This window comes from Saimiri boliviensis, chromosome X (assembly GCF_048565385.1).
Source record: "Saimiri boliviensis isolate mSaiBol1 chromosome X, mSaiBol1.pri, whole genome shotgun sequence".
Lineage (NCBI taxonomy): Eukaryota > Metazoa > Chordata > Mammalia > Primates > Cebidae > Saimiri > Saimiri boliviensis.
Genome location: NC_133470.1, coordinates 124,078,973 through 124,106,023, shown reverse-complemented (window position 1 = coordinate 124,106,023; position 27,051 = coordinate 124,078,973). Strand labels below are relative to the sequence as shown.

Sequence of the window (27,051 nt, the reverse complement as noted above, 5' to 3'; positions counted from 1 at the left end):
CATGCATACATATGGTCATTGTGGTACTGTTTACAATAGCGAAGACCTAGAACCAATCCAAACGACCATCGGTGATAGACTGGACAAGGAAAATGTGGCACATATACACCATGGAATACTATGCAACCATAAAAAATGATGAGTTCGCGTCTTTTGTAGGGACATGGATGAATCTGGAAACTATCATTCTTAGTAAACTGTCACAAGAACAGAAAATCAAACACAGCATGTCCTCACTCATAGGTGGGTGTTGAACAATGAGAACACATGGACAGAGGGAGGGGAGCATCACACACTGGGGTCTGTTGGGGGGTCTAGGGGAGGGACAGCAGGAGGTAAGGAGGTTGGGGAGGGATGACAGGGGGAGAAATGCCAGATATAGGTGATGGGGAATGGAGGCAGCAAACCATGTTACCATGTATGTACCTATGCAACAATCCTGCACGTTTTGCACATGTACCCTAGAACTTAAAGTGTAATAAAATAATAATAATAATAATAATAATAATAATAATAATAAAGATTAGAGCAGAAACCAATGATGTAGAAATTAGATAAATAATAAAAAACTAGTAAAGCAAACTGTTTGCTCTTTGAAATGATTAATAAAATTGACAAACCCTTAGCAAGCCCAATTAGCAAAAGAGAAAATACAAATTTGAGCTATCATTGTCACTGAAGAATCTACAAACTTTAAAATGGTAATAAGGGAATATTATAAACAAGTTTAGGCCAATAAATTTGACAACATAGATGAAATGGGTAAATTCCTTGAAATAAACAACTTGCTGAAACTAACCTAAGGATAAATACAACAATCTATATAGATGTCTGTTAAAGACATTGAATTCATAATGAAAAACCTTTCTTCAAAGAGGACCCAAAGCCCAGCTAGTAAATTTTATTAAATATTTAAGAAAAAATCATATCTCTCTCATACACTTTCAAAAAACAGAGAGCATCATAACCCTGACATGAAAATTAGATTAATATATGAAGAAAATTAGAGACCAATATCCCTCATAAACATAGGCACAAAAATCCTTAAAAGAATATTAGCAAATCCAATGCAGTAGTATATAAAATGGATACTACATCATCACCAAGTAGGGTTTACCTCAGAAATGAAAAATTGCTTTAACATTCAAAAATCAATGTAATTTAGCACATTAAAAACCAAAGGATAAAAAACCTACAATAATCTCAATGGAGAACAATTATTTGATAAAAATCATTGTTTACACACACACACACACACACACACACACACACATGCGCGCGCGTGTATTATGAAAAGGAAGTAAATTCCTCAATTTGATAAAGGCTTCTACACAGAAAAGACAATGTCCTGCAAAACGGTGATATGGTGAATGCTTTCCCACTAAATTTATGAATAAGTTAAGGAATTTATTATAGGTTATATGCAGTGCAATAAGGCCAAAAAAGAAATAAAAGCAATAAATATTAAGGATAAAGATATGAAACTGTCTGTATTCCTAGGCAAAATGATTATGTACATAGGGAATCCTAAGGAATCTACAAAAGGACTACTAAAATTAATAGATGAATTTTACATGGATGCAGGATACAAAGTCAATATATGAAAATCATTGTATGCTATGAACAAAATTTGGAATTTGTAATTAAAATAATACCATCTATGGGAGTATAAAAATTATGAAATATTTAGGGATAAATTTAACAAAATGTATGCAAGATCTGGACAATGAAAAGTAGAAAACATAGCTGAAACAAATCAAAGAGGACTTCAGTAAATGGAGGGACATATTATTTGAATGCATCAGAAGACTCACTATTGTTAAGATGGTCATTCTCCCTAATAGAACCATAGATTCAATGCAATCTCAAGAAAAAATTCAGCAGTGTTTTGAAGAAAATGGCAAAGTGATTTTAAAATTCAACTGGAAATGTAAAAACCCTAGAATATTCAAAATAATTATGAATACGAACAAAGTTGAGTGACTGATACTATCTGTTTCAAGACTATATATGTTATAGTAGTCCAGAAAGCATGCTATAATTATAAACATAGGCACACAGATTAATGAAACAGACTGGAGTCCAGAAATGGAGCCACAGAATAAATGGTGTTAAGACAAATGAATATCCAATAATGAAAGAAAAAGAAAAATAACCTCATCTCATACCTCATTTCTTTTGTTTTCTTTCTCTCACCTGCCTTTCTTCCTTCCTTTCTTCCTTCCCTCCCTCCCTCCCTCCTTCCTTCCTCCCCTCCCCTTTCCTGTTTCCTCCCCTCCCCTTCCCTCCTTCCTCCCCTCCCCTCCCCTTCTTCCTTCCCTCCCCTCCCCTCCTCTCCCTCCCTTCTTTCCTCCCCTCCCCTCCCTTCCTCTCCTCTCTTCCTTCCTCCCCTTCCCTCTCCTCTCCTCTTCTCTCTCCTCTCCTTTCCTTTTCTGTATAGAGTCTTGCTCTATCACCTCCAGGGTGGAGGGCAGTGGTGCAATCTCGGCTCACTGCAACCTCTGCCTCAGAGGTTCAAGTGATTCTCCTGCCTCAGCCTCCGAGTAGCTGGCAAATTTTTGTATTTTTAGTAGACACAGGGTTTTGCCATGTTGGCCAGGCTGGTCTTGAACTCCTGACCTCAAGTGATCCACCCGCCTCGGCTCCCCAAAATGCTGGAATTACAGGCATGAGCCACTGCGCCTGGTCTTGTACCTAATTTCATACAAAAAAACTAACTTAAAGTGAATTAGGGACCCACATATAAAATATAAAAGCTAAATATATAAATTCTAGCAGGAAATATAAAAGAAAGTCTTCATTGTCTTGGGGTAGGCAAGGAGAGAGAAGGAGAAGGAATATTGCTAACACATTCTATAAGGCTAGCATTACCCTAGAACCAAAAGCAGGCAAAAACATTACAAGAAATGAAAACTATAGACTAGTAATTTTCATGGTTATAGTTGCAAACATCCTCAACAAAATATTAGCAAATAGAATACAAAAACATATAAAAAGAATTATATACCAAGATCAACAGGGATTGATTACAGTTATGCAAGGTTAGTTCAACATTCAAAAAGAAATTAAGGTAATTCATCACATCACCAAGCTGAAGAAGAAAAATCCCATAATCATATCAATAGATACAGACAAAGTATTTGATAATCTACCTTCAATTCTTGATAAAAACTCTAGGAAAACTAGCAAGAGAAGGGAACTTCCTCAACTTGACAAAAATTATCTATAAAAAACCTACAGCTGACATCATACTTATTCATGAGAAACTGTCCCATTTCATGAGAAAATGTCCCATTTCACAACTGCTATTCAACATTGTACTGAAAGTCCTAACTAATGCAATAAGAAAAGAAATTATATACAGATTGCGAAGAAAACTGTCAGTATTCACAGATGACATGATTGTCTATGTACAAAATCTCAAAGAAGTGACAAAAACAAACAAACAAATAAACTTTCCAGAAGTAACAAATGATTCCAGCAAGGTTGCAGGATACAAGGTTAATACAGAAAAGTCAACTGCTTTCCTATATACTAGCAATGAAAAATTGGGTTTTAAAATTAGAAACACTATACCACTTAATTAACATAAGAAAAATGAAATACTTAGGTATAAAGCTAACAAAATATGGACAAGGTCTATGAAAAACTTAGAAAACTATGATGAAAGTAATCAAAGAAGATCTAAATAACTGGAAAGGTATTTCATGTTCGCAAAAGTGAGGACTCAATATTGACTATAGATTTCCCAAATTTGACTATAGATTCAACGCTGTCCCAATAAAATCCCAGTACATTGTCTTGTGAGTATTGATAAAGTGATTGTCACGTTTCTATAGAAAGGCAAAAATATCTAAATCAGCCAGCACAATATTGAAGGAGCACAAAGTTGGGGTACTGGCATTACCCAACTTCAAGACTTACTGTAAAGCTACAGCAATAAAGAGAGTGTATTGGCGAAAGAACAGAAAAATTGATCAATGGAACAGAGCAGAAAGTGCACATGGAGACTTACACAAATAGTAAACAAATCTTTGATAAAGGAGTGAAGGCAATCTGATGGGAGACAGGATAGTCTGAGGAGACTAAATGGTTCTGAAACAACTGGATATCAAACATGTACATAAAAAAATCCAGATACAGATATAGACTTTACACCCTTCAGAAAAATTAACTCAAAATAGATCATAGATTTAAATGTGAAACACAAAACTGCAAAACTCCTAGAAGATAACATGGAAGAAAATCTAGATCTTGGGTCTGGTGATGACTCTCATTGATTGTGCCTTTGATAAAATATCTATGAAAAAAGTTGATAAGTTAGACTTCATTAAAATTAAAAAGTTCTGCTCTGTGAAAGACACTAGCAAGAGAGTGAGAAGACAAGACACAGACTGAAAAAAGATATTTGCAAAGTTTTATTTAATAAAGGACTGTTACTTTAAATGTACAAAGAACCCATACAACTAAACAATAAGAAAATGAAGAACTCAATTAAAAAGTGCACAAAAGGTCTAAACAGACACCTCACCAAAGATGACATATAGATGGCAAATTAAATTTATGAAAAGGTGCTCAACATCAAATTTTACTAGGAAACCGCAAATCAAAACCATGGCGAGATACCACTATGTGCATATTAGAATGGTCAAAATCCAAAACACTGATACCACCAAATGCTGGCGAACATGTGGGGTAACAGGAATTCTCATTCACTGCTGATGGGCATGCACAATGGTACCGTTACTTTGCAAGGCAGTTTGGCAGTTTCATACAAAGTTAAATATAATCTTATCATACTATCTGGCAATTGGGTTCCTTGGCATTTACCCAAATGAGTTGAAATTTATGTGCATACAACAACCTGCACAAAAATATTTATAGCAATTTTATTCATAATTACCAAGACTTCAGTAGGTGAATGGATTAAATAAACTGTGATACTTCCAGACAATGGAATATTATTTAGTGCTTAAAATAAATGAGCTACCCTGACATGAAAAGACATGGAGAAGTCTTAAATGTGTATTACTAAGTCAAAGAAGCCAATCTGAAAAGGCTACATACATACTCTATAACTATATAACATTCTGGAAAAGGCAAAACTATAAGGACAGTAAGAAGATTGGTGGTTGCCAGTGGCTTGAGGGGATGAAGGGACGAAAAGTGGGGCACAAGGAATTTTTAGGGCAATGAAGCTATTCTGTATGATGCCATAATGATAGATATATGTCAATAGTCAATACACATTTGTCAAAACTCATACACTATAACACAAAGGGTGAAACAATGTAAACTATGGATTTGTGTTGATAATGATGGTCTCAGTGTAGGTTCATTGATTGGAGCACATGATAGTGATAGTGGGAGGTTATTTGTGAGGGAGAGGAGGGAGAGAGATATCTGTGTACTTTCCACTCCTTCCTTCTTTCCTTTTTTCCTTCCTTCCTTCCTCTTCTTTCTTTTCTCTCTCTCTCTCTTTCTTTTCTTCTTTCTCTCTCTCTTTCTTTTCTTTCTTTTCTTTCTTTCTTTCTCTCTTTCTTTTTCTCTTTCTTCCTTTCTTATTCTTCCTCTTTTTTTTTGAGGTAGAATCTCACTCTGTCAACCAGGCTGTAGTGCAGTGGCATGATCTTGGCTCACTGCAGCCTCCATCTCCTGGATTCAAGCCATTCTTTTGCCTCAGCCTCTCGAGTAGCTGGGATTACAGGCATGCCCAGCAAATTTCTGTATTTTTAGTAGAGACGGGGTTTTGCCATTTTGGCCAGGCTGATCTTGAACTCCTGATCTCAAATGATCCACTCACCTCAGCCTTTAAGCATTTCAATGTGAATGTAAAATTGCTCTAAAAAATAAAGTTTATTATTTTTTTAAAAAAGATTGGAGGCACAACTACTTTAAAGAGATAGAGAGAGAGAGAACTTCAATCCATACCTCATTTCATACACAAAATTAACTTACAGTGGATCATGGACCTAAATGTAAAAGCTAAATGTAGAAATTATGGAATAAAATATACAAGAAAGTCTTCATGATCCTGCAGTTGATAAAGATTTATTTAGATACACAAAAAGCACTAACCATACATTTTTTAAAATGGTAAGTTGCCTTTGTTAAATTAGTCAGGATTATCCAGAGAGATAGACCAATAGGATGGGTAGGATGGGTAAATTACACACACACACACACACACACACACACACACACACTGAATTAATTGACACAATTATGGAGGCTGACAAATCCTGACATCTGCAGTTGGCAAGCTGGAGATAGAGTCATTCCAGTCCAAAGGCTGACACGCTTGGGATCCAGGAAGAACCCATATTTCAGTTTTTAGTCTGAAGGCAGGAAAAAAGTGATGTCTCAACTCAAGCAGTCAGGCAGAGGAGTTCCCTCTTGCTCAGCCTTTTTCTTGTAATCAGGTCCACAATTGGTTGGATGAACCCATCCACATTAGGCAGGGCAATTTTCTTTACTCAATTTGCCTATTCAAATATCAACCTCATCCAGAAACACCTGAAACAATGTTTGGCCAAATGTTTGGGCAAACATCAGAGCCTTAGGCACCCTGATGAGATTACTATTTTCATTTTATTTCAGTTTGTGAAAGAAAGAGCTTTGGCTTTCTTGAAAGGAATTTAGGCACAAAAGTGAAGAAGAACAGCTATTTTGGGCAGGAAGACCTGTCTGGAACACTGCAACAACACTTGATAATGGTCACTTATTCTGTCTAAGCACAAGACTGGCTGCTGGACTGGTTCTTCTCCACTGTACAATATCTTAAAGCCCTTTTTCATTTACACTGAAATGGTGAAGAGGCTGTGCTAGAGGAAGTGTACCCAGTTAGCAGAGTCCCATATTCATTGAATTCTGTCAGATAGCTTGTTTTCATTTCATCTGATCTGCACTATATGGTAGCAATGATAACCTCTTCATAATCTATGGCGTTTAGTAGGCTTTGAGCTCCTCGTCCTTCTATCATAGATCTACAACCCTCTCACTGCTAATTAATATCTCTTAAAGAAAGGCCAGGAAAAGGGCCCGCAATTTGAAGGAGCTGGTCTTGCTTTTTGTGAGCAATTCTTGGGCGGTACATGGGGAGGCTGAAAGTTTGGCAGGGTAATTTTAAATTTTTAAAGTAACTGCAGTCTTCACTTATCCAAGCTCTGAATGGAGCCTCCATAGATTTTTGTGCCATGTCCTCAGTGGCAGCCTGAAGTAGCTGCTGCTTTATTTATTTTAAACCTTATTACAGCCTTTTTTTAATCTAAAGAAGAAAGACAAACATCACATATTCACATCATTAGAAGTATAACTTTTCCTTCAAAAAAACATGAGATTGGCATGTCAGGAATTCAGATGTTTGTCTATATCTGTGGATTCCAGCCTTTCTCACAGTCTCCTTGCTAATTGTTCTGCCAGGCAGCTTTTGACTTTTACAAACCAAACCTGATCTGTGTGTCACTGCTCTTTTTCATAAAATTCAATCTCAAAGAATAAAGTAACTAAGGTGTCCTTAAAGGATATATAGAACGAAAAAAGAAAAAGCCTAAATCAATAGAAATTGAATTAGAGGTTGAAGCCTTGGGGTAAAATGACATATAACTGATTGGAATTCTTTTCTTTTTATGAGATAATAAAATTAGGCTCCTTAGTAACTATTTCCTGAGATTAAATGAATGGCCTTAGAATACTAAGGGGGCTAATCTGTAGTGATTATGGAACCCAAGGCTGTTGCTACAGCTACAGACAAAGTGCTTGATGATATTTTATGAGTAAACAAATAAGTTACTGGTATGTTAACAAAATTGATGGATCAATCTTAGAAAGAGAATTATTTGAGTTTGTGTAGAAAGCCTGGAAACATCTAGATGAAAAAAAAAAGAATGCGTTAAATCAACCATTTGTATGTTTATATTTCCATGGCACTAAGTATCAGGAACTGGAATACAACTGAATAATTGATTCAATTTTAGCTATTTTACCTGGGTGTCTCTGCAAACACTGTAAATGTTTTCAGGACAGTTACTATGTTTGGATACTTTCTTTCTCTCCCACACAATGCCTACCATTATAGCATCCTGCAATAACTGCTTGATTAAATTGTTGTAGGATGTTGTTAGTCTGTATAAACAATTTATGTTTACATCAATCTGCAAAGCCTCCTGTGACAAAGATGCCTAACTGACCCCCAAAAATTCCTTCTGCCATTTCACATTGAGGCTTGTTGTTGAATAGCAGCTATCTAGCAAGGAACTGCATATCCCAGCCCCCTTCACATTCAGATGGGGCCATATGACTAATTCCAACTGAATTTTAGAGGAATTGCTTTGTGCTATTTTACACCAAAGTAGTTAAGATGCACTGACTTTAGTTTACTTCTTCATCTATTGGCTGAATGGAGAAAATTCCAAGCTCCCCCAGGAGGGCAGAGGCATGAGATGGAAGGATTTGGGTTCTTGATGTTGATGCAGAAGCCCTTTAAATCCAGAAACATTCACATTAAACTGTGAAATACTTTTACTGTGTTTTGACACTGAGAGTTTTGAGCTTACCAGAGCAACTAGTGATATCTTAATGCACTGTGAATTTTAGTATCTGTGAGCTGGAATGATCACCTGGAGGTCACTTATATTGAGTCTCCATGGTATCAACAGACTGAGAAAGTGGTAACTACTTTTTGGTAGGTCTTACAGCCTCACAAGGGAACTGAGGTGGATATCTTCTATCTGCCACTTCCAAATCCAGTCTCTTCCCCTTTCTTTCCTGCTCTATGGCCTCCATAATCTGAACTGTATAGAATACATCAACCAACTTCGTTGCCTTCTGGCATCTGGGTGAGTTTGGCTAATGGGCGCTTATACAGGAGGTCAGAGGGAAGGATGAGAATGATTTCAGGGTATTGATTTTTTTGGTTCTCTTGCCATGAGGTTCCCTGGGGTTGGCTGTGTCTCTCAACCAAGGGTTACCATTTCTCTCAAGGCAGCCTTCTCTGCACCACTTTCTTCTAACTTCCAGTAACTATTCTTCCTGTTGTCTCTTCAGACCTAGGGCTGATAATAGCTTTGCTGCTAATAGCTCTGAATTACTGCACTATCCATTGTGTGTCCCCTATATTTCACTTTTATATAGTTTATTCTTCCAACGCCCCTGAAATTCTTCTAATTCAAATGTGCCATCTGTTTCTTTTTGGGACCCTGAATTTGATGCAGGGAACCAGAATTTGATGCTCACAAGACAGTCTTCGGTGGTTGAGATGAATGGGGCCCATTGAATCTATCAGTTTCACCCAATTCTGGTTATGTACACTTTTGTGTAGGGTTGCTCATTTTTTCTCATCTCAGTAGCTATAGTGATTGAAGATAGTATTTTTGCTGTATTCATTGGGATCTGAGGTTTTAACCTAAACAAGTTGGCTACAAGTTGTACACATTTCTTCAAACTGTTATGTATGTGCATTTTGTTTTCTACTATCTACCTATGCTTTAAAGATATGGAGCATAGTAGTTAACAGTATTTGGCATCAGTTGTCAGGCTTCAAGTTAGGATTCAAGTTAGGCTACCTCTATTGCTTATTAGCTATATTACCTTGGACAAGTTACTTAGTCTCTGTAAGTCTCAGTTTTTCATCATTAAAGTGGGTATAATAGTATCACCTACTTCATAGGGTTGTTTTGAAGCCTACAGGCCTGATTTATATTAAATACCCAGTAAATTTTGACTCCATTATATGCTTTACTAAAAATTCATGTTCCATGAAGATGAGCCTTGTTTAGACTCTGACTTTAAATATGTCATCATATAATCACACATAACACAGTTTGAGAAGCATGAATACATTTTCATGATGTCTACAGTTGTGTAAGAAAAGCAGCTGTTTCAGGGACAAATTGTTGATATTTGATTTCCCAGGAGACAGGAAAAAGGGAAGGAAGGAAGGAAGGAAGGAAGGAAGGAGGGAAGGAAGGAAGGAAGGAAGGAGGGAAGGAAGGAAGGAGGGAAGGAAGGAAGGAGGGAAGGAAGGAGGGAAGGAAAGAAGGCAGGCAGGCAGGCAGGGCAGGTAAACAGGAAGAAAGGAAGGAAGGAGGGAGAGAGGAGAGAGGGTAAGAGAGAAGAGGAGAGAAAGGGGGAGAGGGGAGAGATCTCGAAGAGGCTGAATAACATAGCAATTAACATAAATTGGGTTCAAATCCTGTCTCTGGTGCTTATCAACAACGTGACCTTGGTAAAGTTAATTGACCTCTATGTAACCCATTTTTTCATGTGTAAAATGGGGGATAGTAATGATATCTGTCTCAAAGAATTGTTATAAAGATTAGATGAGTAAACAAATGTAAAACGCCTACAGCAATGTCTGGAACGGTGTAAGCAGTATATAATTGTTGATTATTTCCTTGGATAGATTCAGAACCTACTTATACTTCCTTATACTTAATTTTGATTTTGAATTACTTATAGAGTGGGAGCATTATGGGCACTGTATGCTTTTCAAGGGCTTCGTGTCATTGAAGATTTTATTTAGGCTTTGCCCTGCTTCATAGTGTGTTGCTTATTTGGAATACATTCCCCAGACAACCTCCACCCTCTTAGAGTAGCCTACCACACCCTTCTTCCTCTTTAGTGGCAAAATTATCAAAGCCCACCTCAAACTTTCCCACGTTAGTTGCTCTTTCTTTCTGGGTTTTCATGGCACTCTGTTTATCACATAGTGTATGTTGATATTTCATTCACTAACCCAAGAGCTCTTGTCTACATCTTTGTAACTCACAGTGTCTGGCACATGTTAGCCTTTTAATAAACATTGGCTAAATTGAAGCATACATTCAGTTACAGTCAATGCAATGGTCTCATTTCACTTTAATCTTCACCACAACGATAAAAAATAGGCATTACTCTTCCCCTTTGTAGGTGAGGAACTGCAGATCAGAGGGCTAAGTGACAAGCCTAGATTTACATAAGAAAACAACTAGTAGATCTGGGGTAGAACCCAAGTATGCCCATCTATTTTCAAGTTAATTGCTAACCTATTTTAATGACTAGGGATGTCAGTGTATTAGGCCGTTCTCACACTGCTATAAAGACACTACCTGAGACTTGGTAATTTATAAACAAAACAGGTTTAATTGACCCACAGTTCCACATGGCTGGGAGGCCTCAGGAAACTTAAAATCATGGTGGAAAGTGAAGGGGAAGCAGGCACCTCTTCATAAGGTGGCAGGAGAGAGAAGCAAGTGAAGGAGGAACTTGCCAAACACTTGTAAAACCAACGGATCTCATGAGAACTCACTCACTATCACTATCACAAGAGCAGCATGGTGGGGGTGGGGAGGAACCGCCTCCATGATCTAATCACCTCCCTCGCTTGACACGTGGGGATTACAGGTCCCTACCTCCACATATGGGGATTTGGGTAGGGACACAGAGTCAAATCATATCAGGTAGTGCTGAAGGACTTTTTGTTGTCAAGACCAGATCTGCCTTGCCACAAATTAGGCTCATTTTCTCTCATAGAATAATGAGATATTATAATGTATAATAAATCATATAGTATATAGTAATTTCCAAGCATTCTACTAGTTAATTCCCGGCTAGCAAATAGAATAAATCTTAAATTGTTTCTGTTCTATTCAGTCAAAATAGTTAACTATTTTTTGTGAACATGGTCTTGGTATAAGGAGAGCCATATTTGAAGCACTGTTCATAACATATACGAGCATGCCTTTGATTGTGCAAACAAGTTTTCAATAGATGGAGTCTCTTTAGATTAAGAACTAATCTACAGGCACATGATTAAACTGAATATACTTGAAAAGTTTTAGTGTTTCTAAGTTGTCCCAGCTTATTCAGATGGCTCCATAAACCAAGAGAGTTTAATTTCTAGTTCTCTGTCATTGAGGGGTCATAGACTTGGGTTAATGAACTGGAGTCACCAATTTTCCATCATGTCTGATTCATGAGCTCCGTCTAGATTCTGTTTCAAACCTTCCTTATTTACCAGAGACACTGTCTTCTGCTCACACAACAAAAGAGAGAAAACCTAATGAAAACTACGTGGAAAATGAGGAGTTGTTTCTTCTTCAGATTCATTTTGGCTGTAGACTACATGCACATGCTTGAGCGTTTGTTTTTGTAAACTTCCCTTCCCCTCTATCCCTAAGTTACTTAGCTGGCTTGCCCCATGATTGTGACTAAGTTGGAACAGTCCTCTTGGGTGTGCCTTTCTCTTTCTGGAGAGAGTTTAGTAACAGGATCAGATCATTTTGACTTGGAGGAGACTAAGGTTGGGACTGTTCTCCCATTGTAACTCTTTCTCCTTGGGATAGCAAATCCTTTGTCTCCTAAGAGCCCTCACCTTTGAGTGTTTGTTAGGATATCAGAAGACAGTGAGAAGCAGAGGTTTTTGTTCCCATGGGGACTAGTGTTTGATTCTTCAAACTTGGGCTGCACGTCTAGGATCCAGTTGTTTTTTGTAGGGCACAGTTGAAAATATGTCCCAATAGAAAAATCTCTAAGCATATGTACATGTTGCTTCACCTATATACATCTATTTTGTATTTTAAGTGTGGTTTGGAGTTGGTCTGCATATTTATCAGTCCCTAAGAACCATGAAGAACAAAGTGTAAGATTTCTACATTCAAAGAAGTGTAAGAAAAACTGAACAGTTTAAGCCACACCTCAAAAAGATTTCTTTTAATGACTCTTAGGTACTCCTTAGGCTATTATAATGATAACCTACATTTTCTTTTCTTTTCTTTTTTTTAAAGACGGGGTTTCACCGTGTTGGTCAGGCTGGTCTTAAACTCCCGACCTCAGGTGATCCGCCCGCCTTGGCCTCCAAAGTGCTTGGATTACAGGCGTGAGCCACCACGCCTGGCCACCTACATTTTCAAATCTCCCTGTAGGACTCAGTGCCCTGTGCCAGGGTTCCAGGTACTCTCAGACTTCTTCTTGTCCAAGTTCTTTCAATAAAGAGAAGTCAGAATTCTTTGTTTCCAAGCTTCCTTGAGTTCATTTTCCCTCTTTACATTTCTTTCACCTAATTTTTTTCTTTCTAGAATTGGCCCTATGGACAAGTAGAGGAAGTAGTTATCTGCTATAATTTCAGAAGGACCATGTGAGGCACTGACCAGAGAGTCCCACACAAGGATTTCCAGCTGATCAACCTCAATCTCTGTTTTAAGAGCCAGACCTACTTTCTGAGCTCCTTTCTTTCTTTGCAGCAGCAGGGCCCAAAGTTTCTGACTGCTTCCCTTTCCTCCATAGTTCACTTACTTGGACTCTTTTTGCCCAAACTTGATGGCAGAGTGGCTTGCGATCTCCTTGGCATCACACCTCTGCTGCCGTTTCTAATGATAAGTCTACAGTCCATTTGGGGGTCCAGAGCAGAGGTCAGTGAACTACACTTCACTGTCTAAATCTGAGGCCACTACTCATTTTTGCAAATACAATTTTATTAGAATACAGCCAGACTCATTGGTTTATTTTCTGTCTATGATTGCTTTTGCATTATAATGGAAGAAGTGAGCAGTTGTAATAAAAACTTTGATGGTCAACAATGTCTGAAATATTTACTGTCTGCCACTTAACAGAAAGTTTGCTGATCCTTGCTCTAGAGGTTTGAAGGCTTATCACTACAGGAGAATTAGCAGGGGGATATGAAGGCTAATCACTGCAGGAGAACAGATATGAGTCAGCACCAATAGGAAACATGGAGCCAAATTGTAAAATTTACAATTTCTTATGTCATAGTTTCTGATAAACAGTTTCTGACTCCTAAAATAGGAAATCCAAATCCAGTTGGGCTTCAGGTGGCTGCTTTCGATTCTGCAGGTGAGCCTTACCCACTGCTCCATGTCTTTGTTTTCTCTCAGAGGTTAGGATGAACAGGCAGATTCAATTCTACAGAAATCCATATTCCCAGAATATAGTCTCAAATTGCAATCTAGGTAAAACATTCGCATTGCGCAAAGTAGTCAATTTGTATTTCTGGGACTCCTAGACTTGGCAGCACTTATGCTTCTTCTTACTTTCTGCACCTTCCCCTCAAATCCACCCAGAAATACATTCACATAGATATACATAGTTATTTCTTTTCTTAAACTAAAATGTAAAAGTACTCTGGAAAATGCTGACACAGTTAGCCAATAATACCTTCGCTTCATTCTTATTAGTTTCCTATCAGAGGGCAGGACTCTGAGTATCACATGCTGTCTGCTTTCAAGCCTCTATTGTCTTCCCTTCCCAGAGCTGAAGCTGCTTGACTCCCTCTGGCAGGCTTCAGCTATACCCATTCTCTAGGACCAATCCTGACTATGATCAGAAAGGACTAACAGTCACCTAGCCTAATATTCTTGAAAAGGGTATTAGGTTAATCTTGTTTTAGGTGAGCCCTAACTGTGTTCCAGCTCTGTTATCTTCCCTGCAGCCATGTTTCATGATTTTTCATTTTGTCTTAACTAACTAGTGCATAGTTCCACTTTGTCTATGTCCTCTTGGCATAGAGATCTTGTCACATATCCATTGCCCAGTGGTTGGGACCCTGCTATTTGCCAACATATTGCCTGGATATTGACTTTTCTACCTGGATTTTCAAGTGTCATCCACCTCTGGATAACCAGTTGGTCTATTCCGTTCAGCCATGGGGATACGCATTATTTCATTTTCTATCCCCAATGCCAACTATTGGACCAATAAACAAATGGCTATTGAGTCTCTGAAGAATATTTCCTCTCTCATTCCTAGAAGCCAACAATGATTCAATATTTGGGACTTCTATGTCCCTAATGGCTACCTCTGGGCCTCCCGATAGTGGATGAGAGGCTTGGATGTCCCAGAGCACCATCCTTGGCTGAGGAAAGAAGTATCGTATAGTCCATGAAAGCTCATGGAAATTTTGACTCATCTGACCTTTCTGTGGCTGACTAACATGATTTTCATGGCTATTTAAAAAATTTCTTCTGTTAACATTCTTAGTCTGATTTTTACTTGCTTTTCTCACTTTCTTTTAACTTTTCTCTTTTTGATATTTGTGCACTTTGACTCTGATAAATGAGAAATGGGGTGATGACTTCTCCATGAGGCTTTACTCACTAGACTGGATCAACTCTTACATGAGTAGTAGAGTTTTAACTTGGAAGCCCAAAGAGGTCAACCCACAGATTTAATATCCCCAGCATCTTAACCATGGTATCCAGAAAAGGCAGTGGGAACAGGAGACAGAACCCTGGATGGAGAACAAGAACTGTCTTTTGTCTTTTACTGAAGCAGTACTTAACACAATTCCCGATGCAGAGTATGTACTCAAGAAAGTATCTGTTAAATGAAGGAATAACTGTATAAAAATTTTAAATACTGGTTTAGCCCATTCTTCCATTTAACATTATCTGTAGGTTTGTTAGCAGTGTCTTTTTTTTTTTTTTTTTTTTTTGCGGGGGGGGCGGGGGCTGGGTTGGTGTGTTATAATACTTATCTGACCAACATAATTAATCTTTATCCCTCTATTTCCCCAACACACAGTGATGAAACAGCTTGGGCAATTAAACCTTTGAGTTTCTTTTTAAAAGAAAAGTTTTTTAAGCCACACCAAACCTGAAAACTTTGACATGAGGTGGCAGCTTATCTATATGGCATTCAAAAAAATTCCCTGCTTCAGAGGACATCTCTTCCCTTAAAGACTCAGTTGACATAAGGGTGAACTAAGATAGTAATAAGTTAAAACTAGCTTCTGTTTTCAACATAGCTTGAATTCATTAAACACAGTGCACCTGGCCTTGCCAGATGGATGAACCCTACAGTAGTGCTCTGTTTCTGATGCCTATCAGCTACACCTAGTGTGTTGTAGCTGTGGTGCAGCCCAGAGCTGGTGGAAAAAAATTTCCTGCTGTCTGTTCAGACATCATCTCAGCCAGCTTTAAGGTGCAGTGACTCTTTATCATCTTAGCTTCTTTGAGCTATTGCTCCTCTGTTTATAGACAGGGAAACAGACTCAGAGAGGGGAAGTGATTAATTGATTAGTCACCTAGCTATCTCAGGGACTAAACTTGAACTTGGCTTTCCTGGTTCTCTAGTTCAGAGTTCTTTTATTCCGCATGCTGCCATCCTGACTGTGGTGACACCAGTTATATCACTGGGTTAGCTTGGCTCTTATGGCAGGCACTCTCACTACAGAGATTTTATATTTGTCTGACATTATAACCATTGGTTTTGAAAAGAAGAAAATTATGGTCCATAAATCACAGTCACTTAACTGATTGACCATCCAAGAAAAATGACTACACGTACATGTGAACAAAGAAAACAGAAGTTATCACCTTTCCTCAAAGTAGACACATCTGTACAAATTTCCCATGTAGGATCAATCAATTTAAGTATTTTCACTGGTATATGATTTATCAGTTTGGAAAGCAATATGATATATTTTATGTTTCCTTAAATTTGTTTCAACGTAATTCTGAGGTTTTTGCTCTCATTAAAATCCTACCTACCTACCTATAGAAGAGACTTCAATGATCTTTTACTGACACATTAGATAATTAACATTTATTGTCACCTATGTGAAGACACTCTTGTGTGTGTGTAGAAGGGAAAGTATTTAATGAGCAACATAACGTACATGGTTCCTGCCATTGAGAACTTTAGAATCAAATTAGGGGGACAAAGCTGACTTAAGAAACCACCACAGAGCAGTACAAGATGTATACAGCTAAGTGCTAGTGTGGGTAATATTGATTATGGAGAGAGATGGCCTTAGGCTGAGGCAGGCAAGGAAGGCTTTTCAGAAGACCAGAGAACTTGATCTAGGTTTTGAAATGTATTAGCATTTTTATAGGCAAAGGAAACAGGGAAATTTTTCCAAGTAGAGAAACAGCATAGGAAATATAGGAATTAGAAGCATAAAAGTTAGAAGGGCAACAAGACAATCAGTTTACATAAATCAAGGAGTTTGTCTGCAGAGGGATAAGCTCAGCCCAAACTCTTCTGGCTAGCATTCATACCCTACTTTACCTGTCTCATGTAGTCATGATGCAATCCAATGACTTTTCTTCTTCCCAAAGAATAGGCCAAATACCATTATCCTGATTAAGTCCAATGTCCTAGTGTGATACCTTCCTTCACACCTGTGGAAAGTCATCAAAATTAAATTAGTTTCAAAAATTTAGTGGTAGCTCTACCGAAGCCTATGAAATCAGAGTGAGTATCCAAAGAGCAGATGGAAAACACTGGTCCTTAAATGACTTTCCTTTCTCTCTCTCTCTCTCTCTTTCTTTCTTTCTTCTTTCCTTCTTTCCTTCCTTCCTTCCTTCTTTCTTTCTATATTGAACAATGTTGTTAGGGATCATAGGGAAGGTCACGGAAACAGTTTTAGAAACTTTACATGCAGGAATTAATTGCTTACAGTTTCAAAAGGGCCTATTTCTTTCTCATTTATAGTCAAAATTTGGTGAAAGGGAAAAGTTGCTACTATATAATGGCAGGAAAATACCCACTGTTTTAGAGAATGCGCTGGCTCTTGGTGGAATTGATCCATCTCTTTGGCAAGCTGTATGTGGTGTAATGTTTGGGGTAATTTTTTCCCTGGTGCCCCATTACCACTTCAGATCCTTTGTTAAGATAATAATATGGGAGCTTTCTTCAAACAGGGCTCTGAGTGCTTATTCTCAAGTAAGCCCTTCCTCAGTTGTAAAGTCTTTCATCTGAAGATGAGCTGTCTTATGTGTGTGGTAATACATTTTTCCATGATTACTTCAACAACTGTATTCTGATAATCTGCCTGGGGAATAACTGTCAATGGATAAAATGCAGTTAGTTCATCTTGCCAGGAATAATGCACTTTCTGGTTCCACCACGTGAAAATGAACTGCTCAGATCCTCCTCATCTGGAATGATTTTCAGAGAAGAATGAGTGAATGAGACTGCTACACTTTTCAGAGTAAACACTTGATGTCTTTGAAATTGCTCCAAGTGATTTGTTTTGGGATAAACTTGAGCACCATGTAAGGTAAGGTGACTGATTCTGTAGCTATCCAATTGTTCCTTTGTCTCCCCGTTTGCATATATCAGTGTTATCAGTGTTTGAAAACACCTAGCAGGCAAGGAACATGCTCTTCAGAACTCTGCTGTTCAGAGTTCCCAAGGAGGAATAAAACATCTTTATCACCATTAAAATAGCCATGGAGTTACTTGGAGACACATTTGGGGCAATGTGGTTCACTATATCTGGTTCCAAATTCCAGATAAACATGGGAGTTAAATAGGATATTAGGAGTTAAATAAGAGTCAGCTAAATAGGAGATGAGGTTAGAAGGAGGAGAAAATATTCAGATATTTCTTTTATTGGTTTATATGTCAAATTCTACCCAGAACCAATTAGGAAAAAGGTAACTTCCCTTTGTTTATGCAACTGGATGCAGATTTGGAGAGTGGTTGAGTTTCAAACAGAAGTAGTCCTTACATCCAAGGGTGAAATGGTATCTATATATTTAGGGGTAAGAGTTAAGGTTGCTTTTCTTCTAAAACAAAGATTCTCAACCTAGTGGAGAGGAGGAATTACAATAGGTAGAATCCCTAAGGCTTCCTGTGATGTATGCCCTGTGAGAGTGCTGGAGATGTCCTTTCCAGGATTCTGGCCAGGTAGTAATTTAGGGAACAATTCACACATGAGACAGGTGCTCTTGTCCTCATTAAAATGTAGTTCTTTATTCAGTTGATGCAGTCACCATAGCCATTCTCTTCTATTTCCGTAATTTACCTTTGGGCCTTGCAGTATATTGGTATAGCAACAACTACAAATTTGTTCATATTTCCCTGCTCCATATCCTTAAATAGTCCCCATCCACACTAGATCTGGGTTTGGCTGTGTGATCTTCCTTGGCCATTGGGAATATAGCACATGTAATGTAAACAGATATTTGAAAATTGCTTGCACTTTGGGACTTGATCTCTTTCATTGCTTATAGGAATCCCGAGAAGGACACCAGTGAAGAAGACTGTGCTAACCTGCTGAATAAAGAGAGCACTGTGGTCCAGGCACCCCTATTGCTTCTGCCAATAGCCTAGCAAATGCTGGATAAGTGAGGGAGGCTATCATTGATCATCTAGCTGTTAGTTGACTGGCAAGCTGACTACAACAGTATAAAAGAACCCAGTGGAATTAGAGAGCTAATGACCTGTAAAACTCAGAGTTGATATTTTAAAATGTTCTATAGTTTTCTTTTTATGTATGCATCACTATAGTGTCCATTTTCAAACTATTCATCTGTCAGTTCATATGGAAAATTCATAGTCTTCAATATTAAGTTGATTTAAAACTTGGATATGAAAAGTCTTTGTAGTGTTGTTACCTTTTTTAGCAGTGGAGTGAATAGCGTTAATATGTCTAATTAATAACAAAAGAGATTTTTACCCATTTGACCAATTATAAAAAAAATCATTAATATTTTTCAGGATACATTGTGTTTACATAAAGCCTTTATTATAAAATCATTATTCTACTTTTTCCAGGAGGAGATGTGAATATGAAAGAAATGTCAAGTAGTTCCAATGTTTCCCCAGACATGGGGTAGATTATATTATAGTTTAATTAAACTGTACCAATTCTTTCAACCAATAAATTAAATAGGCACTCTAAAGTACTGCCTAATTTCTATCATTTCAACTGGGTTTATATAACTCACTTCAGTTATTATGGAAAGAAAATGAAGAAATTGTTAAAAATCAGAATACAGTTGACCATTGGATAACATGAGTATGAACTGAGTAAGTCTACTTATACATAAGTTTTCTTCTGCCTCTGCCACCCCTGAGAAACTAAGACCAACTCCTCCTCTTCCTTAGCCTACTCAACTTGAACATGATAAAGATGAAGAGCTTTATGATGAGCCACTTTCACTTAATGAATACTAAATATATTTTATCTTCCTTATGATTTTATTAATAGCATTCTTTTCTTTCCAGCTCACTTTTCTATAAGAATACAGTATATAATAGGCATAACATACAAAATGTATGTTAATCGACTGTTTATATTATTGGTAAGGCTTCCAGTCAACAGTAGGCTATTAGAACTTAAGCTTTTGGGGAGTCAAAAGCTATACACAAATCTTTCACTGCTTGTGAGTGGAGGTCAGCACACTTAATCCTGTGTTGTTCAAGGATCAACTGTATTATGAATAACCCATAGGCAAATAGAGTCTTTGTATGGCCTATAAAACACATAGATTTTGGTGAGAATGCAGAGTAAAGGAAATTTTCATACACTGTTGGTGGAAATGTAAATTAGTACAATCTTTATGAAAAATAGCATGGAAATTTCTCAAATAACTAAAAATAGAACTACCAATGAATTCATGTCCCACTACTGGGCATCTACCCAAAGGAAAAGAAATAAATATATTAAAAAGACACCTGTACTCATATATTTATTGCAATGCTAATCACAACAGCTAAGATATGGAATCAATGTAAGTGTCTACCAATTGTTAATTAAAGAAAATGTGGTAGAGCCCAGGCAAGATGGCTGAATAGGAACAACTCTGGGGCACAGCTCCCAGAGAGAGAGAAACAGAAGGCAGGTGATTTTCACATTTCAAATTGTGGTACATGGTTCATCTCATTGGGACCGGTGGGACAGTAGGTGCAGCCCAAGGAGGGTGAGCCAAAGCAGGGTAGGGCATCACATCACCTGGGAAGTATGAGGGGCTGGGAAAATCCCTCTCCTAGCCAAGAAAAGCCATTAGGGACTGTTCCCTGCACTCCAGCCCAGATACTGTGCTTTTCCCATAGTCTTCACAACCCACAGACCAGGAGATTCACTCTGGTACCTACACAACCACCAGGGCCCTGGGTTTCCAGCACAAAACTGGGTGGTTGTTTGGGCAGAAACTGAGCTAGCCACAGCATTTTTTTTTCATACCCCAATGGCACCTGGAACGTCAGTGAGACAGAACTGTTCACTCCCCTGGAAAGGGGGCTGAAGTCAGGCAGCCAAGAGGTCTGGCTGGGTGGGTCCCATCCTTATGGAGACCAGCAAGCTAAGAATTTCCACTGGACTGAAATTCTCACAGCAGAACAGCAGTCTGAGCTCAACCAGGGATGTTTGAGCTCGATGCAGGGAGGGGCATCTGCCATTGCTGAGGCTTAAGTAGGTGGTTTTAACCTCATCTATGTAAACAAAATTGTGGGGAAGTTCGAACTGGGTGGAGTCCACAGCAGTTCAGCAAGCCCTCTGCAGGATGACTGTGTCACTAGACTCCCTCCTCCCTGGACAGGGCATCTCTGAAAAAAGACAGCAGCCCATCAGGGGCTTATAAATAAATCCCCCACCTTCTTGGGACAGAGCACCTGAGCAAAGGGGTGGCAGTGGATACAGCTTCAGCAGACTGAAATATCCGGCTTCACAGCTCTGAAGAGAGCAGCAGATTTCCCAACACAGCATTAGAACTCTGACAAGAGACAGACTGCCTCCTCAAGTGGCTCCCTGACCCCTGTGTATCGTGACACAGAGACACCTCCCAGTAGGGGCCGACAGCCAATTCATATGGGAGAGCTCTGGCTGGCATCTGGGAGGTACCCCTCTGGGACAAAGCTACCAGAGGAAGGAACAGGCAGCAATCTTTGCTGTTCTGCAGCCTCTGCTGGTGATTCCCAGGCAAGCAGGGTATAGAGTGGATCTCCAGCAAACTCCAGCAGACCTGTAGCAGAGGGGCCTGACTGTTAGAAGGAAAACTAATAAACAGAAAGAAATAGTTTCAACATCAACAAAAAGGACGTCCACTCAGAGACCCCATCTAAAGGTCACTGAACTCAAAGACCAAAGGTAGATAAATCCATGAAGATGGGAAGAAAATAGCACAAAAATGCGGAAAATTCCAAAAACCAGAATGTCTCTCCTCCAAGGGATCACAATTCCTTGCCAGCAAGGGAACAGAACTGGACAGAGAATGAGTTTGATGAATTGACAGAAGCAGGCTTCAGAAGGTGGGTAATAACAAACTTCTCCAAGCTAAAGGAGCATGTTCTAACTCAATGCAAGGAAGCTAAGAACTTTGAAAAAAAGGTTAGAAAATGCTAACTAAAATAACCCATTTAGAGAAGAAAATAAAAAACCTGATGGAGCTAAAAAAAAAAAAAACACAGCTAAAAAGACAACTCCATGAAGCACACACAAGTTTCAATTGCTGAATTGATCAAGCAGAAGAGTGGATATCAGAGACTGAAGATCAACTCAATGAAATAAAGTGAGAAGACAAGATTAGAGAAAAAAGAGTGAAAATAAATAAACAAAGCTCCAAAAAATATGGGATTACATGAAAAGACCAAATCTATGTTTGATTTGGTCAAAGTGAAGGGAAGAATGAAACCAAGTTGGAAAACACTGTTCAGAATATTATCAAGGAGAACTTCCCCGACCTAGCAAGGCAGGTCACCATTCAAATTCAGTAAATACAGAGAACATCACAAATACACTCCTTGAGAAGAGCAACCCCAAGACACATAATCATCAGATTCACCAAGGTTGAAATGAAGGAAAAATGCTAAGGGCAGCTAGAGCAAAAGGTCAGGTTACCCACTAAGGGAAGCCCATCAGACTAACAGTGAATCTCTCAGCAGAAACCCTACAAGCCAGAAGAGAGTGGGGGCCAATATTTAACATCCTTAAAGAAAAGAATTTTCAACCCAGAATTTCATATCAAATAGGTAAAGTGTATTCAAATATGTAAAGAGGAAGTCAAATTGTCTCTATTTGCAGACAACATGATTGTATATTTAGAAGAGACTATCATCTCAGCCCCAAATCTCCTTAAGATGATAAGCAACTTCAGCAAAGTCTCAGGATACAAAATCAATGTGCAAAAATCACAGGCATTCCTATACACCAATAACAGACAAACAGAGAGTGAAATCATGAGTGGAATCCCATTCACAGTTGCTACAAAGAGAATTAAATACCTGGGAATACAGCTTACAAGGGATGTGAAGGACCTCTTCAAGGATAAATACAAACCACTGCTCAAGGAAATAAGAGAGGAAACAAACAAATGGAAAATCATTCCATGCTCATGGTTAGGAAAAATCAATATTGTGAAAATGGCCATATTGCCCAAAGTCATTTATAGATTCAGTGCTACTCCCATCAAGCTACCATTGACTTTCTTCACAGAATTTGAAAAAAAACACCTTAAATTTCATATGGAACCAAAAAGAGCCTGCATAGCCAAGACATTTCTAAGCAAAAAGAACAAAACTGGAGGCATCATGCTACCTGACTTCAAACTATACTACAAGGCTACAATAATCAAAACAGCATGGTACTGGTACCAAAACAGATATATATATACCAATGAAACAGAACAGAGGCTTCAAAAATAATGCCACACACCTACAGCATCTAATGTAGGTGTGTGGTTGAAAAACCTGACAAACGCAAGCAATGGAGAAAGGATTTCCTATTTAATAAATAGTGCTGAGAAAACTGGCTAGCCATATGCAGAAAGCTGAAACTGGATCCCTTCCTTACACCTTATACAAAAATTAATTCAAGATGTACTAAAAATTTAAATGTGGGACCTAAAACCATAAAAATTCTATAAGAAAACCTAGGCAATACCATTCAGGACATAGGCATGGGCAAAGAATTCCTGACTAAAACACCAAAAGCAATGGCACCAAAAGCCAAAACAGACAAATGGGATCTAATTAAACTAAAGAGCTTCTGTACAGCAAAAGAAACTATCATAAGAGTGAACAGGCAACTTATAGAATGGGAGAAAATTTTTGCAGTCTACCCATTTGACAAAGGGCTAATATCCCAAATCTAAAAAGAACTTAAACAAATTTTTAGGAAAACCAACAACCCCATCAAAAAGTGAGCAAAGGATGTGAACAGACCCTTTTTAACAGGAGACATTTATGCAGCCAACAAACATTTGAAAAAACCTCATCATCACTCGTTATTAGAGAAATGCAATTCAAAACCGCATTGAGATGCCATCTCATGCCAGTTAGAATGGCAATCATGAAAAAGGCAGGAGACAACAGATGCTAGAGAGGATTTGGAGAAATAAGAATGCTTTTACACTGTTGGTGGGAGTGTAAATTAGTTCAACCATTGTGGAAGACAGTGTGGCGAATCCTCAAGTATCTAGAAATAGAAATATTTTTTGACCCAGCAATCCCATTGCTGTGTATATACCCAAAGAACTATAAATCATTCTATTATAAAGACACATACACAAGTATGCTTATTTCAGCACTGTTCACAATAGCAAAGACTTGGAATCAACCCAAATGCCCATCAATGATAGACTGGATAAAGAAAAGGTAGCCCATAGACACCATGGAATACTATGCAACCATAAAAAAAGATGGGTTCATGTCCTTTGCAGGGACATAGACGAAAGTTGAAACCATCATTCTCAGCGAACTAACACAAGAACAGATAACCAAACACTGCATGTTCTCATCATTAAGTGGGAGTTGAACAATGAGAACACATGGACACAGGGAGGGGAACATCACACACCAGGGCCTGTTGTGGGGTGGGGGGCTAGGAGAGGGATAGCATTAGAAGAAATATCTAATGGAGATGATGGGTTGATGGGTGCAGCAAACCACCATGGCACGTGTATACCTATGCGACAAACCTGCACATCTGCACATGCACCCCAGAACTTAAAGTATAATAAAAAAGGGAGGAATTTTTATGATTTTCTCACATTTATATTTACATCTTTAGCAGCTAATAAATGCTCAGTAAATACTTAAACATAGAAAAAAAAGGAAGTGTGGGATATCTATGCAATGGAATACTATTCAGCCATAAAAGGAATAAAATTATGCCTTTTGCAGCAACATGGATGGAACTTCAGGTTATTACCTTAAGTGAAACAAGGCAGGAAGAGACAGAATTATAGCATGTTCTTACTCATAAGTGTATCAGAAAGCTTTTTCTTACATTTAACTAAAATATTTTGTGTTGCAATTCACCTTTTCCCCTCTGAGTTCTGTGCCTTATTATCACTCTCCATATGCCCAAGGACAACTGAGCTGTGTCTTTTGGAGCTTTTCTGATGACTGAGTGAATGGATTCAATTGACAGAGCAGTTTAGTCAGACATTTCCTTTGATTTAGTTTCTCTCAGCTAAATTGACTAGTTGTTTGACTGTGTGTGTGTGTGTGTGTGTGTGTGTGTGTGTGTGTGTGCGTGTCCACACCCAGTGGTGCGATCATTATATAGTGGTTTTGGTCACTACTTTCTATTGAACCAATCAATCTTGGTCCATTTACCCGGTGTTGCAATCAGCAGCAGCTATCACAGTGGATATATATTACCCCAGTTACCCTGATGAGTAGAGAGAAGATGGGCTTAATAGATTCAACTGGAAATTCTGTTCTGGCCGCTGAGCATATAGAACAAACAAAACTGTGAAACAGGCATGTTTGATCGATGATGCCCTGCCGTCTCATCTTTCAGGGCCTCAGTCTTTGGCCACTCTCCTGGCACAGTGCTCATGCTCTCCATACCTTCTGTTTCACCCAGCAGCCAAGTATCTGTCTTATGTTCCAGCCTGTAGGTCCACTGCTCAGTGGTTGAAAGTAACATTGATTCTGGGTGATTCCGGGTATTGAAAGATGAGGCAGTGGGAACAAATCAAGGTTGTTGGTAAGAGGTTGGTGAAAGGAAGACTGTATTTCTCAAAACTGCCTTTGCAAGAGGCTAATTCTGAGGAATGTAAAGAGAGTATATAGGTAGAAATTGTCTGTGGTTAAACGTAACAGTCTGCTGGTTTTGAGAATCCTTCTGGTCTTGTTCTTATGGTGCAAACTCGGAAAAATCACCTTATCTCTTAGAGCCTCAGTTTCATCATTGGTAAAATGGGGATAAACACAGTATGAAGATCATAAGATTGTGTGGAGGATGGAATAAGCTAATGCCTGTGAAATACTTAGCACCGGGCCTGGCACAGTAAGTGTCTGATTAATGTGAGCTCTTTTTATTCATAAGTACATTTTGAACACTCTAGATTATACAGGTTACTTCTTGGAGCCTCTAATATGCTGATGTGCCCAGTGTCTCAATACAAAGAGGTTAGAAAAAAGAAGCAAATGCTTATTAGATCATGGAACCCCTCTTTCTGCCAATATAATTCTCAATAAACTCGTGCTCTGTGAAGAACACCCTGGGAAGTCCTGGTGTAAAGGAAGCAGATGTGATGTGGAAACAGAAAGAACACTTGGGTTCCAGATTGACTTGACAATTACTTCTATTTCTTTTTGACTTTGTTCAAGTCACATAACCTTGCTAAAATTATGAGCATAAGATCACCTGTGCTACCTCCCTTATAATATACAGAAAGAGAGAGTTTTATAAGCTATCACCCACTATACTAACATCAGGGATCAAAAGTTGGAGTAATCATGGTGAATCCAGGTGCAAGAAGAGGTGAAGAAATGAATCCTTGTGCGGTGAATTTAAGGGTGTGATCAGTGAATCCTCAGGATGACAGTGAATACAACTGAAATATGCACAAAACAGAAACCCCCCTGGGACTTGCAGCATAAGGCTGTTTGGATTTCTAGGCTCCATCCAGTTCTCTAGGCACTTTTTCTCACTGCAATTAGTCTCCAAAGCAGGCACGTTCTCTAGATGGACAGGAGAGTTCTAAGGAAATCCAAGCACTCCATGGTCTATTGGTCAGATTCCTGGCTTACATCATTTGCTACTTTCCTTAGTATGGATTTATAGAATTCCTGAAAATCAAATAGAGACCTAAATCACAAGATTTTAGTCGCTGGAAACAGCATTCGGTGTTTTCTTTCCAAGGCTCTTTTAAAGGCAGCCTATGGGAGAGGTAATACATACCTGAAATAGTAGGTTGATGGGCCAGGAGAGGCTCACCAGCACCCCTCAAGTTATACCACAGAGATGACTGTCCCCTCCCTCTACAAAGCAGACCAGGCACAGTCTTGAATTAATTTTTCCTCTGCCTGTTGTTCTCAGACACACGCAGCCCAGTGGAAAGTCTATAAACAGAAAGCATGTGACTGACTCTT

General features: G+C 38.6%; 1 long non-coding RNA gene across 1 annotated transcript in view; it reads right to left on the bottom strand.

Annotated features, from left to right (window-relative positions):
* LOC141582794 (uncharacterized) overlaps positions 1-27,051 on the bottom strand; it is a 138,117-nt gene that overhangs the window by 43,254 nt on the left and 67,812 nt on the right. The window contains exon 2 of the long non-coding RNA XR_012515680.1: positions 17,005-17,117. This is a non-coding gene — a long non-coding RNA (uncharacterized LOC141582794). The remainder of the gene's footprint in view (positions 1-17,004; positions 17,118-27,051) is intronic.